At 40.4% G+C, this 15,920-nt stretch overlaps 1 long non-coding RNA gene across 1 annotated transcript in view; it reads right to left on the reverse strand.

Moving 5' to 3' along the window:
• Nucleotides 1-200: 200 nt before the first annotated feature.
• The window catches only part of LOC132372674 (uncharacterized), a 132,127-nt gene continuing 116,407 nt past the window's right edge, over nucleotides 201-15,920 (reverse strand). The window contains exon 3 of the long non-coding RNA XR_009505223.1: nucleotides 201-243. This is a non-coding gene — a long non-coding RNA (uncharacterized LOC132372674). The remainder of the gene's footprint in view (nucleotides 244-15,920) is intronic.

The raw sequence follows: 15,920 nt of genomic DNA on the forward strand, positions 1-15,920 counted from the left end.
CAAAGTTCTATGGGAAATGTCTTTTAGCATTCTCCTTATTTTGAAATCTAAAAAATAAATCTTTCACCAGTTATACATTTTTTAATGAAGGAACAAATCTTATGTATCAAGCAACTGAACCCCAAATGATGACACAATGGACACAGTCCTGCACAAGAGCACTCCACTTACTCACGTTTGCATGAGATAGCCTTCTCTCCCACAGGGTTGCACTCTCACAATGGAAATACAGCAGGAGGATTTCTGAAAGATTTGAAACAAGGCATTTAGAATCACTCCAATAATTCTCACAAAGATATATTTCCATTCCTGAGTTGATCTGGGGACAGATCAGAAGCTATTCTTTTTTATGGAATATTACTCAGCCATGAAAAAGAATGAAATTCTGCCATCTGCAGCGATGTGGATACATCTAGAGAATATTATGCTTAGTGAAATAAGTCAGACAGAGAAAGACAAATACTATACATTACTTATATGTAGAGTCTAAAAAATAATACAAATGAATGTATATGTAAAACAGAAACAGACTCACAGATATAGAAAACTAGTGGTTACCGACGGAGAGAGGGATGGGGGAGGGGCAGATAGGGGTACAGGATTAAGGGATACAAACTACTATGTATGAAATAGATAAGCAACAGGGATATAGCACAGGGAATTACAGCCATTATCTTGTAATAACTTTCAGTGGAGTATAATCTGTAAAGATATTGAATCTTTATGCTGTATACCTGAAATTAATAGTGTAAATCAATTATTCTTCAATAAAACAAATCCAAACAATGGCTGTTCAGTCATTGAGTGCCTGATATTGTCCATTATGCTGTCCAGGGTTCTAGGGGAACAATGGTGAGGCCAGACAGATACAATTCCTACCATCAAGAGTCCAGAGGAAGACTTGGGTAGTAACTACAGAATTATACAAATAAATGTAAAATTTCAACTGTGACAAATGTTATGAATGAGAGAGACAAAGAATTTTAAGAACACTGTGATGTATTAGGATGAAATGGAATTAAACATTTACACCCTTTGCCATGTGACTTTGAAGTACCTCCCACTTGAGTAAATGAAATATTCTTCCTTGTCCCACTGATGCTGAGCCAGTCCCTGTGACTTACTTTGGTCAACGACATGTTCACAAGCCTGACATGAGCAGAGGTTTTAAATGTACATGCAGGGTTTGGCTTGGCCTCTTGCATTTCTGTTTTAGTAAGAAAAAAAAAAAAAAATTGCCCCAGGCAGCTACTGGTCCCAGATAGGAGGAGACAAATGAGATAGATTCAAACCTAACCCACAGCCTCAAGCCAATCCCAGCTGAGGCTAGCAGAGCCTTAGCCAACTCACAGATCTGCAAACATGAATAAAAAATGGATGCTGCTGATGAAAAGCTACTGATTTTGGAATTGTTATGCAGAATGATCATAGCAGAAACCTGACTGAAACAAATATACAATAGATACAGTAGGTTCATTCAGGGAGGTCAGGAAAGGCACTCTTGAGGATATGACAATGGTAGGGAGCCTTGTAATTTTACTTAAAATACCAAACCTTAAAAAGACCGTATCAGGATTTATTTTCATATTTCTACTTTTCAATTTGATGCTTTTTGTTTGTTTGGTTAGTCACCGTCCTCAAGGTCCTTGACTTTTTGTTGGTCAATATTTGCTAATATAGTGCCTCAGCCTTGTACTGGCCTGGAGAGCCTGGTGTCAAGAAGGAGAGACCCCAAGAGAGCTATGACCGGGTCATAAGCATATATCTACATACCAAAGAAACCAATGGTGAGTCCACCACTTCCTCTCCTCAAGGTGATTAGAATCCAAAGCAGGAGATAGTAAACAGAGAATCACACAAATAAAGGCAAATTTTCAATGATACTAAATGTTATAAAGGAGAGATACATGGGATCCAGGCATATGGGGAGCCAAGGAGTATGGATTACAGAGACTTGGACAAAACTGGAAGAAGAGACAGTGGCATCTCTGAGATCAAAGTACCAAGACTGAAGGAATATGACAAGAGAAGTAGAAGGATGTTCCAGGTGGAAGAAGAAAGGTAAAATGACTGGAGGAAACCACTGGGGGGAGGGGCCTAAAAAGCTTTCATAGCACTGAAATTGAGTGGTACTGTAAACATACCACACTGGCAGGTACAGCTGCGGACACGTGAGCCACGCTCATCTGTCTTCCCATGAGGTCAGGAAATGTGTCTTTTACACAGTAAAGGAAGAATCTAATTTTACAAAGTAAAGGAAGAATCTAATTTTACAAAGTAAAAGAAGAATCAGGGATTGGAGCTACCTGATCCCTGACATCAACTTTGTACCGGGGTACTAGGTAAGCCTCCAATCAGTGTGTTTAAAGAATACAGGTGGATTCTCCCATGATCCTAAAAGGAGTCACAGAGTATAAGAACTGAAAGGGATCCTAAATAACCAACATTCTCATTGAATAGATGAGGAAAATGCTCAAGACCACACAAGCATGCAGTGACAAGCCAGCGATCACATTTCACAGTCTGGACTCCCAGGTCCACTCCGTAATCCTACATTCAGGTATGAGCCCACATGGTCTTCAAAGTCCAACTATCAGGTTTGATTGAGAAAGCAACCCCATGTCTTCAGGGAGGAAAAGGAACCTCATTCACAAAGCAAGAATCATCAGATGGAGAGTCAGGCCCAGTTCCATAACATACATCTCAGTCCTCCTCCTCAGCAGACTTCCTGTCATTCACTCCAACCATATTGCTTCACACATCTGCTTTTGTTCTGTTGAGGAGGTAACCCTTGCCCAGAGTGGTCAGCACCAAGCACTGAATGCTGTCCCAAACCACACTGCTCTGACATGTTTCTTAAATCAATGGAGATTTCTCAGCACCACTGCCCAGAGCTCTGCAGGTTGTAGATGGAACAACTGAGTGCTATCATTCACAGAGTGTGCAATGCAAACAATGCCCCCCTGAGGTTGTTCAGTGCACCACCTGAACATATGTACACAGCAGTCCTGAGATTTCTGCTCTCCAAACAATAAACCATCATGGTAGCCAACAGTCTGAGTGCATTCTGTTTCATTCTAATAGTAGACTCTTTCTAAAGGGTAAAGGCAGCTGCAAGAAGAAAGAAGAATCAGGGATGGGGTTATCTGATACCTTAGAAAAGCTCCATCTTGAACTTTTAAGCAAGCCTAGAATGCAGGTAGAATTTTTTGGTAAACAAAAAAGCTATTGTAATCAACAAGCAAAAAAAAAAAAAGGCTTGAAAGAATAAAGTAACTGGGATATTCATTGCCAGTCATTAACCTGATTTTCTAATGAATATGGCATTAGGCACTCATTAACAATCATTTGTGTTTATGTTGAAGAGTGGATGTATAATGAAGGTTGGTAAATGAAAGCAAAATTAAACCAGGGAATTTTGGACACTTATAAAGCAATTAACTTGTTTGGCAGTAATTACACATTGAAAGCTAAATCAAGTGCATTTAGAAAGCCACAAGAGTCGCCACATAAACCAGAGGTGCTTTGCTCTAAGATAATAGAAGAACCTCTCTTTCTTTCAAAATGAAAGAGAAAGGCAAAAGTACGGTGTAAATGATAAATAAGGCCCAGGTCTAATGAAAAGAAATACGGTTACAGCCCATATGTTAGAGAAGAGGCAAGTTACTGAAAAAATAGGACAGCTTAGCTAATTAAAAAAAGAAAGAATGAAAAAAAACCCTTTTGTAACCACAATGGTGTGAAAACAGGTGGTCTGTGGCAGAGAGTTCAAGTTTTTGTTCTGTTTGTGCACATGGGCATGCACACACATGCACAGGCACACAGACTCTATATTCTTGAACTACCTGTTAGATGTATGAAGCGTAAAAACTGAATCCTCAGTCAGGTCCTTGGCCAGCCCCTGCATCTCAGTATGTAGTTACCAGGTCTCTGTCACTAGCAATTCTGTAACTTGAGTTTCCAAAACAGTGCTTGACTACAGCTTTTTTACTCGAGTTAGCACATGGCACGAAAGGTCAGCCAAGAAATGCATTTAGGGGCTACTTTTAAAACGGAGGAGAGAAGGGCGGTGGTAGGGAAAATAAAGGTGATCCCCAGGGAAAAACCATCCTGGAACTGGTTAGAGAGCAGAAAGGAGACACAAAATTCCATGTGGTCCCAGCATTCATAAACAGAAACTTTGCTCCAAAAGTACATTCACAATTCAAAACAAGAGTTGCATATTTTCAGAATTTTCGATCCTACAATAGTCATACGAGAAATATTACAGAGGTGCTGGTTGGGTGTACTTATTTATTTTTTTGCTTTCCTCAGGTTGTAATAGGATGGTTGGGCTGGAGTCTTCAGATGAACCCGAAGGTCTGAGCAGGGGACAAAGTTTTCCTAACAGGGGTCTTGAGCATCCTCTCCAAAAAGAGCTGAAGATTCATGAGCCCTCCCCATCTGACAAATACTTTGCAAACAGGGGTTATATGCGCTTGAGGGTTGGTAACCAAAAGAACGGTTCCCTGGGGGATCCTTAAAGGGCAGATGGCTTTGTGGAAACATTTGCAAAGTGCTTGGGTATCCACTATGGTAAAAACAAATACTTGCCTTGCCTCCGGATTGGAACAGAAAACGGAAACCAGGAGATAGCTTCTGAAATCCTTACATAGGTCATTTAACTGCTACCAAATTAAAAAAAAAAAAATGTGTTTGCCATGACGGGGTTTGTGCATTTCTTTCAAGACATGTGGTCTCGCTTTAAAAAGATAAACATTTTATTTCCAGGCAGAGGGTCAAGACATTAAACTGAAAAACTCATTTCTCACTTGTTTACAACCATTTGAAATATTTAGATCATCTACCTAGTTCTAACCTAATATGGAGTGTTTCATTTGAGATTTTCTTGGTCAGAAAATTACTTCCTGATTTTGAGCAAGACTTCATCCATATTTCATTCTCTTTGCAACAGTCCCAATACCATTTCCTAAGTCTTCATAAAGAAATATATCAGGAAATTCAGGGAATACACTATTCTTAAGGCACCTACTACTAACCCAGTGCTTCTTACATTTTATAGCGCATTCGAATCACCTAAGAAACTAGTTAAAATGCAGATCCTGATTCAGAAGGTCCAGAGGGGGCCTGAGATTCTGCTTTTATATCAATATAACAAGCTCCCAGGCAACGCTGATTTCCATACAGCAAGGTAGTTATCTACTGATCACTATAGTAGGTAGCTGGTTTTAAAAGGTTGTAAGATCAGAACTAGAGGTAACTGAAGCCTTGGAAATAGATCAGTTCCTCTCCAAGAAGAAACCTGGAAAGTGTGATGGACCAGAAATTAAGCAATAAAAGAATGAATACCCATTAGAAATGAAAGACACAAGGAAAGTGGTTTAGTCACCACTCTTCCTTAATACACACCTCCCAGCTGCCATAGCTTTTTGGTCCACTTCTCCAGTTGTTGACATCCAGACAATTCAGTTTACCAAATAATTATTGATATGCCATGTGCTATGTGAGGTACTGAGGATGTAAAAATAAATGAGTCGTAATCTCCATAGTGCTCCATAGTGCTCCCCCAATAGGATTCCCACACAGCAGGATAAAAGCTATGATAAAAGGATGCATAGGGTACCGGGGGAGCTCCTGACCCAGAGCTAAGGAGAAGAATGTTTAAACAAGTTAAAAGTTATCAGGAAACACTTCTTGGAAGAGATGTCAGCTGAGCTGAATACTGAAGCAGGAGCAAAAAAATTATCTACCTGAAGAAGAGGAAGTAAGAATGTCCTTAGCAGAGGATCAGCATGGAAAAATGTCTAGACTGGGAGAGCATTCTGACCCCAAATAAAAGAGCAGGTATGTCCCTAAAATAACTCCCTGAATATGAAACTGGGCAGAACCTTAAGGGGCCCTGCTGGATACAAAAGCCTTTCTGTGTCCCCCGTTTCTTGTCTGTAGGAAAAAGATTTCAGCTTCCTAGACCTTCCCTGAGTTCCAAAGGGCAGATTCAAATAGTTACTAATTAGAGGAGTGAGGGAATGCATAAACAAAGAAAAGCCATCAAGAAACAATATAGTGCAGCCACGGGGCAGGGTCCCGGGTCCTCCTCAAGGGATTTACATAACAATCTGATACACATCTCTGAGCTCCTCTACAGGAACTAAGGCCCCCACCCAGGTGGAGGATGGGAACTAACACGCGAAACTCAGAGTGGTTGGAACCAGAAGGCTGATGACTGAGATCCCTGGAACACCACCGTGTTACCTCCCCACCAACCAATCAGAGGAAAGTCATATATCCTGCAGACCCCCCCACAGATTTTGCCCATAAAAACTTCCCCGAAAACCATCGGAGAGTTGGGGTCTTTTGAGCATGAGCCACCCCATTCTCCTTGCTTGGCCCTGCAATAAACCTTTCTCCACTGCAAAATCTTGACCTTTGGGTTTGTTTGGCCTCACTGTGTGTCAGGCGCACAAACTTGGGTTCGACAACAATTTCTCCACCAAAGGACTATTGAGAGGTGAGACTATTTTTATCATGATTTTGTAGATGAGAAATCTGAAGCCCAGGGAATTTAGTGACAGCTCAAGGCAAAATCACTAAGGAAGTGGTGGAGCTGAGATTCCAACATGAACCTGCCTAGTAGCCAAGCCTGTGTTAGTTCACTATATTCTGGGGTCTCTCGTGAGTGTTTCAGTGTGACTGGGCTGTGGGGTATGAGGCAGCCAGTGATCTGGTGAGAGGCTGACATTACATTTTCCATAAGGATTCCAGCCTTGAATTTTCCTTCCCTCAATTAGCATTTTGCTCAATAAACAGAAAACATAATTCATCCCAATCGCATGGTAATTTAAGAACTGCCTTGGGCTGACACTGGTTGGCAAAGAACTGTGGACCCTTAAAAAATGAATGATTTCCCTCTTGACCACATGCTTATTTATTATCTTTTAAAAGGTCTAGATTTTGAAGAATAAGATCAGGCAGCAAAGGCTGAGACTGGACCAAGGAAATTGTTGACAAAGCCACAGCTAGCCCTATGGAGCCTTCAGGCAAAGTACAAAACAAAACAAAACAAAACAAAACTGCCCCCCTCTGGACAGACACAGCCCCAAGACAGGACTTGGTTTCACCAGCAAATGGGCCTGAATTTCAGCCTCCACTTATCCCCTTGGCCTGGAGCCCTTGTGTAGGGTACACCCTTCTAGCCCTTATTTGGTGGCCCTGATGTTGGCGACTTCAGCTGGGATACACAGTACATGGCACAGGGGTGAACGTAAAAACTAGACTCCAGAAAGATAGAGAAGCAGACGCAAGAGCCGGAAGTGCAGTACACACTACTCTTAGGAGTTTAACCGTGAATAGAAAACAAGAGATGAGACAGAAACCAGACAGGGTAACAGGGTCAAGTGTTGACTTTCCCCCCTAAATAATTAGAGAGACCTGGGAAAGCTTAGAAACAGAGGAAGGGGTGTGGAGGTGAGGAAGCAGGCTTAACACACAATAGTCAACTTTAAATTCGAAAGCATCAATTCCTTATTCTAATCCTCTCTTCAAGGAAAAAAAGTCATCTCAGGATTAAAAGGGTCTTTGAATGTAAGAAGATGTAAACCTAATTCCTCCTAAAATAAGCACTAAGACTCAAACTTGAATAAAATAACCTATTCTTTCCATATGTCATAATTATAAAATTGATTCCTCAGTTTCTAATGGTTAGCTGCTGATTTCAGAAGCCCAAGAATAACAATGGGAAAATGGATTTCTAACCCACATATTTATGTAATTATTGATTTTTATTAAAGTATAACTTACAGACAAGCTTCTTATTCAACAATATGCATAATCATAAACTGTTCATAACCAAAAATTGTGTATTCTTCATCGACACCTGTTGTAACAGTTTCCTAACATACAGCACTAAAAATTCATCTGCTTCCAGTTCTCTTCCTCTGGTGACCGGAGAATCCAGGAGATGGACAACTTATATTTTGTGTGGCCAAATATTAGTAGCCTCATTATAAATCTATGATCATAATTTTTATTTGAGTACAAATAAATATAGTAGACTCTTAAAAATATTAGCCTTAAGAATAACTATCAGGAATAAGAAAAGTTAGGGTTTTAGTTAGTCATATGTTTCATCTTTTATTGTGGGTACCATTTCAGAAGGCTCATTGAATTTTTAGGAACCTGCCAGTCTAGTCAAAAGAAATCACAAATCCTTAACTAACATATGCTAACTTTTCTTTGAGGAACAAAAGAAGCATCTTTGTTTGTTCCTCACCAGCAAACACCAAGCCATCTAAAAGGAGTCCTTTCAGTGGCAATGTTAGCAGGGAAATTCAATTGTATTTAATTAAGTTCTTCCCCCCAAAACTGCACACAGAAGCACCAAAGAGGTTATCAGAGGTCAGATGCCTGTCATGACTTTCTGACCCTCCCAAAATGCAAAATAAAAGATAGTGGTATCCCTGCTGGTAAGATGGCCTTCCACATTTGTGTCTCTCCCTTTCTGCTTTAATTTAATAGCAATCAGCACAATATGTCTGCTTTTTTCTGAACAATAGGACAGGCAGAAGTTAGATTTACAGCGCTGAAGGGGAAGGTAGGAGACAAGAGAGGCTTACTATGGCTTTTAAGGTTCAATAAGAACATCACTTTGATACCCATAAAAAAAAAAAAGAAAACCTGAAAATCTACTTAACATGCATTGTTGTCAGAAGTGGACAGATGTGCACTGTTGAAATTTTGTATTGTAGAATTATCTTAAATTGTCAACTTTCTTATAGATCCTTTTTAAAAAGGATATTCAGATGAATAAGATTTCTTTCCTACCGAAAAAAAATATAGACACGATATCTGGTCATGCATTTAGGAGTGCCTTGACTTTTTAAAATACTAGGTATTTATGTAGTGATCCCTATTTTCCAAATTTCATAATTTTCACAAGTCTACTAATAACCTTATAATGAGCAAATGTACTGACATGGTCAGAAGCACTAAATGTGTTTTATGAAACCAGACAAAACTTAATTGACCGAAATGTCATTTAGGGTCTTGAATGTCTAATTACAAATGAGCCCCAGACATGGAACTTACTTCCTGAGACATTTGATGTTTAGGAAATTGCATTCTTGAGTGACATTGTAAGGAGAATCTCAGAATCAGGGGCCCAGAAGACATCTTAAAGACGATATAATTCAACATCCCAGTTGATGTTTGCATGTCCTCATAACACCCTCACCCCACTGTCATACAGTCTGTAGTTGGATAATTCCATGAAGACTTCAAACTCACTGTTTCCTGCAGCCACCCGTTTCCAGGGAGACAACACTTTCATAAGCAAAAATCGAAAACCTAAACTAAAAGGAGCCTTAATTTTGAGGTCAAGAGCCCCAAATTTTAGTCCTGGTTCTGAAACCAATTTAAGATCTTGAGTAACACTTAATCTCCCTGTGCTAGTGTAAAAAGGAAGGTAAAAATATTTGTGTGATCATCTTTGAGTCAAGATCTTTGTGTTCAAATTTGTGTGCTGTAAATTTTCTTCCTGTAGGGCTGTTAGGTCAGGACAGAGAATTGGCTTCAACTTGAACACCAACTCAGATCCATTGGTAGTGGCTACCTGGACGTGACATTAAGGAGGACGCTGAAACCTTCCAGGTTTCATGGGAAACAGCACGTGTCTCAGAATGGATGGGGAACATGTGCCCATATTGACCATCGTTGCTCTGAGTAATGCCTAGGACAGAGCCAGAAGAAGGACACTTGGGACGGTAACTTCGTTCCAGCAAAAACAGCTGGGAGACTGGGGCAGGTGAGAACACAGGAGTTATTTCTAGAGTGATTCCAGTCTTGGGGATCAGAGAAACCTGACCTCTGTACTTTCAGATCAGCAAATCAGGTTAAAGGAGGAAGGCTCTGTAAGTTCAGGTCCATTCACTCTCTTGACAGTTAAGCACCAGGGTCAGGAGGAAGAAGCATCAGCAGCTACTGAGCACATCACAGCAACTCTGGAGAGAGGTTGTATGGTCTCTATTCAGATCAGAAAACTTCCTGGAAGACTAAATGACAGTCCCAAGGACCTCAGCTACTAAACAAGGGGGATTTGAATTAAGATCTGTCCCCAAAATGCCTCCAAATATGGTCCAATAACTTTTACTCTTCTTCTGATAGTAAAATAGTACTTTTTACTCCCTTCAGAACAGGAGTAAAGAAAAAAAGACGATGCTGCAGTGGTTTCCATCCTCTCCCATCCCTTCTAGCACAATGCACACCTGCAGATTCATTTGTCAGCTTTATCCATTGTATCAACCTAACAGGCAACTATTTAATTTGCTATATATATATCTAAAAAAACCATTAATCTTTTATTGTAATAACACCATTCTAATAGGGATATATATTTAACCCTATTAACCTTTCTTAATATGCAAAAGTTTTAAAAGAAGTAATGATCAAGGAGGACTTCCTGTCAATTTTATTATGCAAAACTATAACAACCTACACTTTCCAGAACTCTCTATTTCCATTTGATATGGTATCATTGGGTATTATAAAATATAATTATTATCCAAAAGTAAAACCACTGAAAGAAAATTTGTAACATGGACAATTAGAGAGAGAGAGAGAGAGAGACTTGAAACTGATTACTTGAATTTCACACCCCATTACCACTCTAAATATAAGTCATAAGGAGCCCAGTACTGTTTCCCTGGTAACGGGCTGAGTGACAGATGCAGTGAGCACTGGCAACTAACTCCAGTGCTCTGAGTTTGTAGACGTAATTAAGCAGACTCCACACACACACAGGTGCCACATCTGGACTGGTTACCAAGGCAACACAACACCATCTGATACCCCAGCATTAAGCATATGTTCTGGAACTCATCCTGCTAACTAACATTTTCACCGGGTCCAAAGTTTTAACCTTTGAATCAGCACAAGTGAAATGTCAGATTTTGGAATCAAAGTGAGTAGAAATACGTTGAACAGTGGGTCCTTTCTTATTGAACAGCCTTTCAGATCAACACTAAGATCATTATACCTCCACTAAACAGCAATAACCAAACAGTATTGTAATACAAACACGTTACGGTGTTCACTCCTTGAACGCTGGTCCACAAATCAGTTAATACAGCCTCTGCCACGTGATAAGCATTCAGTACATGTAGCTCTTTGCTCTTTAATTTTTAAGACGGCTGCTGAATACTCTGCAAAATATCACGACAGTCTGTGACTCAGGCTTTACAGTAACATATGCGTTCGGAGTTTCATTTGGGTTTGAACAGAATTAAAAGTGCTGAAAATCAGACTGCAAGATATTCATAATGAGGGACAGGACACAACAGTCACCTCACATGAAGAGCAATTATTCAACATGAATTCACGGATTGCTGGATGGTGTTTTCTTGTGGAGACAGGCGCAGCTGCTATGCTGAGAAAGTGCCAAATTTTATTCATTTTTCCCTGTTTCCAGGAAGAGAAAACCCCTCTGCCTTCTTCTGCAAGTCTCTGCCTTCTTCTGAGACGGGTCCACATGATCTAGCAGTGATGACTGAGGCCCCTTTGCCTTTGTTTCAAAGTGTTTCTAATTGGCTTTTTTGCAACTGAGTGTGCGTGCACACATGTGGTGGGGTGTCATCTCGGTTGCTTGTCTTTATTATAATTAAAGTATATGTTATTCAACAGGGGTATGCACATTTATATAAAATAATACAGAAGTTGATATAGAAGAAAGGTAGAAAAAAAGAGTTTTGACTCCCAGAGCTTTTCGGCTGATCGGAAGAGCTGAAGCCCTCAGAATCTTACAGCATCCTCTGAACCAAAAGGTTTACTGCATTATAGAGGACAGGGAGGGGTTGGCGGCGTGCAGCACTGGGCCGAGCTAAACATACTGGGGAAACAGGCACATTTTCTTGGGAGGCTGGAAACCCAGGGGTAGCCAGTGAATATTTCTGCAATGAAGTTTTAGGCTGGTTGTTTGCTTTTTAACAAGGCTCTGCAGGAATGATAAATTGGTAGGGAAAAGACATTCTCTTGAAACTGAAGAAAGCATTACAGCAGCCCACTCCCAAAAAAGAAGGGCATTTATTCATATCTGTGCCCTGTTTACTACTGTATGCAGGCAGTTGAAACAGAGTTTGCTTCAGAGAGAGCAAAGATATTTGGGCCCTTAAGGAACAAATTTACAAGCACTCTATCTACCCTGTAGAAAAGAATCTACTGTTCCATACTTTGCATGATTCTGATTTTGTTTTCTTTTAAATTGGTGACCTTGAGAACTGAATTAGAATTCTTCACCTCTGTTTTAGCCTTCCATATCCCAAGCATTGGTTTCAAAGCAAACTACATCGCTAATGAGTCAAATATTTGTTTTCACAGTAGTTACACAAAAGATATCACAACCAGTATGTGTAGGACAAAGGGTTGGTTTCTAATGTTGATGTTATTTTACTAAGAGAAGGGGCCTCTCTTTCCCCCACTCTCAAACTTGGACTTTGATAATTGTATCTTTCCCCTAAGCCTTCATATGTTACTACAACAAAAGCTACCTGAATGTTCCAGCTCAAGAACAGTTCTTTTCAATGTACAAATCACCCTCCTGAACATTTAGGAGAAAGTCAACATTGAACATAAGCCAAAAAGAGTAACATAAACATAACTTCTCTCTTCTATCCCTGAAATATGACCAGTACCTGAGTACCTATAATGGGAAAGTCCCCTAACTTAACTGTGGCACGGTCCATGTGCTGCAAGTGACCCAAATCAGAGTAAACCTAATTATCTTGAAGCACTAACCGGTCTCTCTGTCTCTTATCTCGCTCTTATCCCTCTCCTCCAATCCATCTCCCAAATTGACCTGGATTGATCTTCCCAAAGAATAGTTAACCTTCATGTTATTTTCCCTGCTCAGAAATCACCCAAGGTTCTCCACACTCCTTTGTTTGGCATTTAAGACCTTCTGTCCCTTTATCCAAACCGCCTTTCCAGCCACAGCCACCACTCGCCCCTGGACACACTCAGCTCCCCTTACACAAACCTCAGGGTCCCCACCATGCTTCACGCTCTCCCAGCTGCGTGGCAGCATCATGCTCTGTCTTCTTCCTTGGCGCTCTCCTCTCCTTACCTGTATCCGGGTCTCAATTTTAATGCTCTAAGAGGGATTAACATTGACGCACTTTGAGAAGAGAGACTGTCTTGCTTATTTTTGAATCTCCTCTGTAGCTAAGAATGCCTTATCCTGGGTAGATGCTTACACAAGTTTTACTGGGTAGATAAATGGATGGATGCAGAAATAGGCGGGAGAAGAAACGGTTGGATTGATGGGTGTATGGGAAGATGAGGAATGAGTAGATAAGTGGATAAATGGATGCATGATTCAACGGTTGGATGAACGAACTAATGGTGTATCTTATTCCATGAGATTCAAGTGGAAAAACAGTAATAATACAGTCAGTTGACAGTAAAAAGTTTCTGGAAAAGAACATCAATTGAACTCTGATTCTAGTCTAAAACAATTCTGTTCACAAAGACATTTTTTAAAGATAACTTTGGGACTCTGCCCTACAGCCAAGAGCTATTTAGAATAGCTGTTTATTTCTATAACTAGCATGGGAATGGTATTTAAATTAATCTCAACCCAGATCTATTTCTAAAGTACTACCTAATCAAATCCTCCTTTCACTGACTGGGAAAATATTTTGTTTTCTCAATACAATAATCTTCACCTCTGAAAAATTCAGGTTTCTGGATCCATCAACATCTAGACACAGGCCTCTGAGATATCAAAACAAGGATAGGAAAAGCCTGATACCAGCAGCCATGTGTTCCTCTTAGTTAGAAGTGTGCAGTCTTCGTTTAAAGCCTACAGACTCTTATATAACACACAATGCTACCAAGATAACCTGATTTGCAACAAGCAGCAGATTGCAAGCAGCTATTTGGATACAGTAAGAATGTCTGGCATAGACCAGTGTATTTACTGCAGTAAAAACTAACAATTTGTAGACAATTGCTAAGCAGAGTGCACGAAAATGGTTTCTAAAAGCTTATTTTTTATATACAACTGTCCATTAAGTTTTTTGTTGTCTTCTGTCATTGGGTGGGGAAGGGGGATTTTTTTTGGTAGCCATATTGTACAGCTTCCTTATATTGTCTCTACTGGTGACAAAATTCTGGCATTCTTTCCACATGTGCTTCTGGTTCTCTGAGCCCATCGGTGAAACAGAGAATTAAACAGGTGAGTCCCAAACAGCCACACTAGAGGAGGGCCGTCCAAGCCAGTCCTGGGATATCAAGAAAGTGCCATCCGAACTCAGCCCTGAATGGAGGATGAGCAGGAAGGCCGCACACACAACGGATAGAAAGATGACGGCACCTTCAGAGAACCACGAGCAGTTCAGAGAGATGGCAGCAGAGAGAAGAAAGGGAGTTTAGTGGCAGATAAAAGCTGGAGAGGAAGCTGGGCTTAGATGGCAAAGGACCTCGCACATCTGTAAAGGCGTTTGGAATTTATTCTGGAGGCAACGGAGAGGGAGGCGTTAGAATGTTTTAAGCCAAGGTGTGACTTTTTAAGCAAAGATACATTTTAGAAGGGTCACCTTGGCCCCAGGTTGGAGGTTGTGTGGGTTAAAATAGACCAGAGGCAGAGTGATGACAGGGGACCCCGCCATCGAAGACCGTAAGGATCCCAGGAGAGTCCGAATGGCCCCTGCCAAGAATCCTCCAGGCGGGGCTCCCAAATTCTCCAGTTCTGCACACACCAGCCAGCCCTGCGGGCCTGGTTGTGTCCATTCGTTTAACTGAACTTGGCTTCTCCAGCTTGGCCTTTACATTTTCAGAGAACCTGAGCTGGGAATCAGCCTTTGGTTCCTTCCGTTCCTGGACCCTCTGGAGACACCTTGCTGTGCTTCCTGGAACCCGAACCCACCATCTATTCCCTCCAGCGTGCCCTGAGCAGAGGGTTCTCACCACAAAGCTAAACTTGTACACAGAGTTTTCTGCAACAAAAATTCCCATAATTATTATTAATTGTACAAAATTTTATATATATATGTATATTTTATGTAATATTGCCTTTTTTTAAATCTAAAGGAAATATTATATATCACACACACACATTTTACAGGGATATCACCATAAACATAAACATAGAGGCGCAGGGGGGAAAATCCACTGAGACTACTAAAAAAATGAGAAAAAGAGAGAAGGGAGGAAGAGAATGTAGAAGGGAAGTAAAGAGGCAACGAGAAGATTAAGACCAAATAAATGTAAACTCAAAAATACTTCAGAAAATAAAGTGTACTGATACCAACAAGATCTATCAGACAGAAGTAGCAGAAAAACTAACTAACTAAAACGTGACGGAACTAATATTCCGGTACAGTAGCACTGTCTCAACACTGCTGCAAAACAACTGTTCCAATACATACCCCTGGCTCTAATTCCCTCTAGTAACCAAAGGATGCAGGGCTGCCTGAAGTCTACACCAGTGTTTCTGCAAAAGGTACAAATTAATTGCTAAAACTGTCAGGGTAAGAGCCTTCCAGAGGAGTGACTAATCGCAAACCCCTTCAGTCCCATTCTCTGGCCCTATACACCTGGTCCATTCGCTTTCCAAAAAAGAAAATAAGATGGTCAGAAATGATGCCATTTGTATCTGAAAATACATTCGTTGGAGCCAGAGGGAGAAATTTATGTATAATGAAGTACTGCACTTGATTAGATTTGGTGTTGAATTATTAAATCATTTCTTAAATTAAAAAAAAAAAAAAAGAGGTGTTGCTCTGAAGAGCAAGAATGGGATACGTCTGAGTGAAAGCTCTATTTTTGAACAATCCCTTGTCCTATTCAAATCTCTTTAAATGGACTGAAATGAATTTGAGGCCTGTAAAGGTCATGACTCAAAAAAGAAAAACCCAAAATTGATTTAAAGG

Source organism: Balaenoptera ricei, chromosome 10, assembly GCF_028023285.1.
Source record: "Balaenoptera ricei isolate mBalRic1 chromosome 10, mBalRic1.hap2, whole genome shotgun sequence".
Lineage (NCBI taxonomy): Eukaryota > Metazoa > Chordata > Mammalia > Artiodactyla > Balaenopteridae > Balaenoptera > Balaenoptera ricei.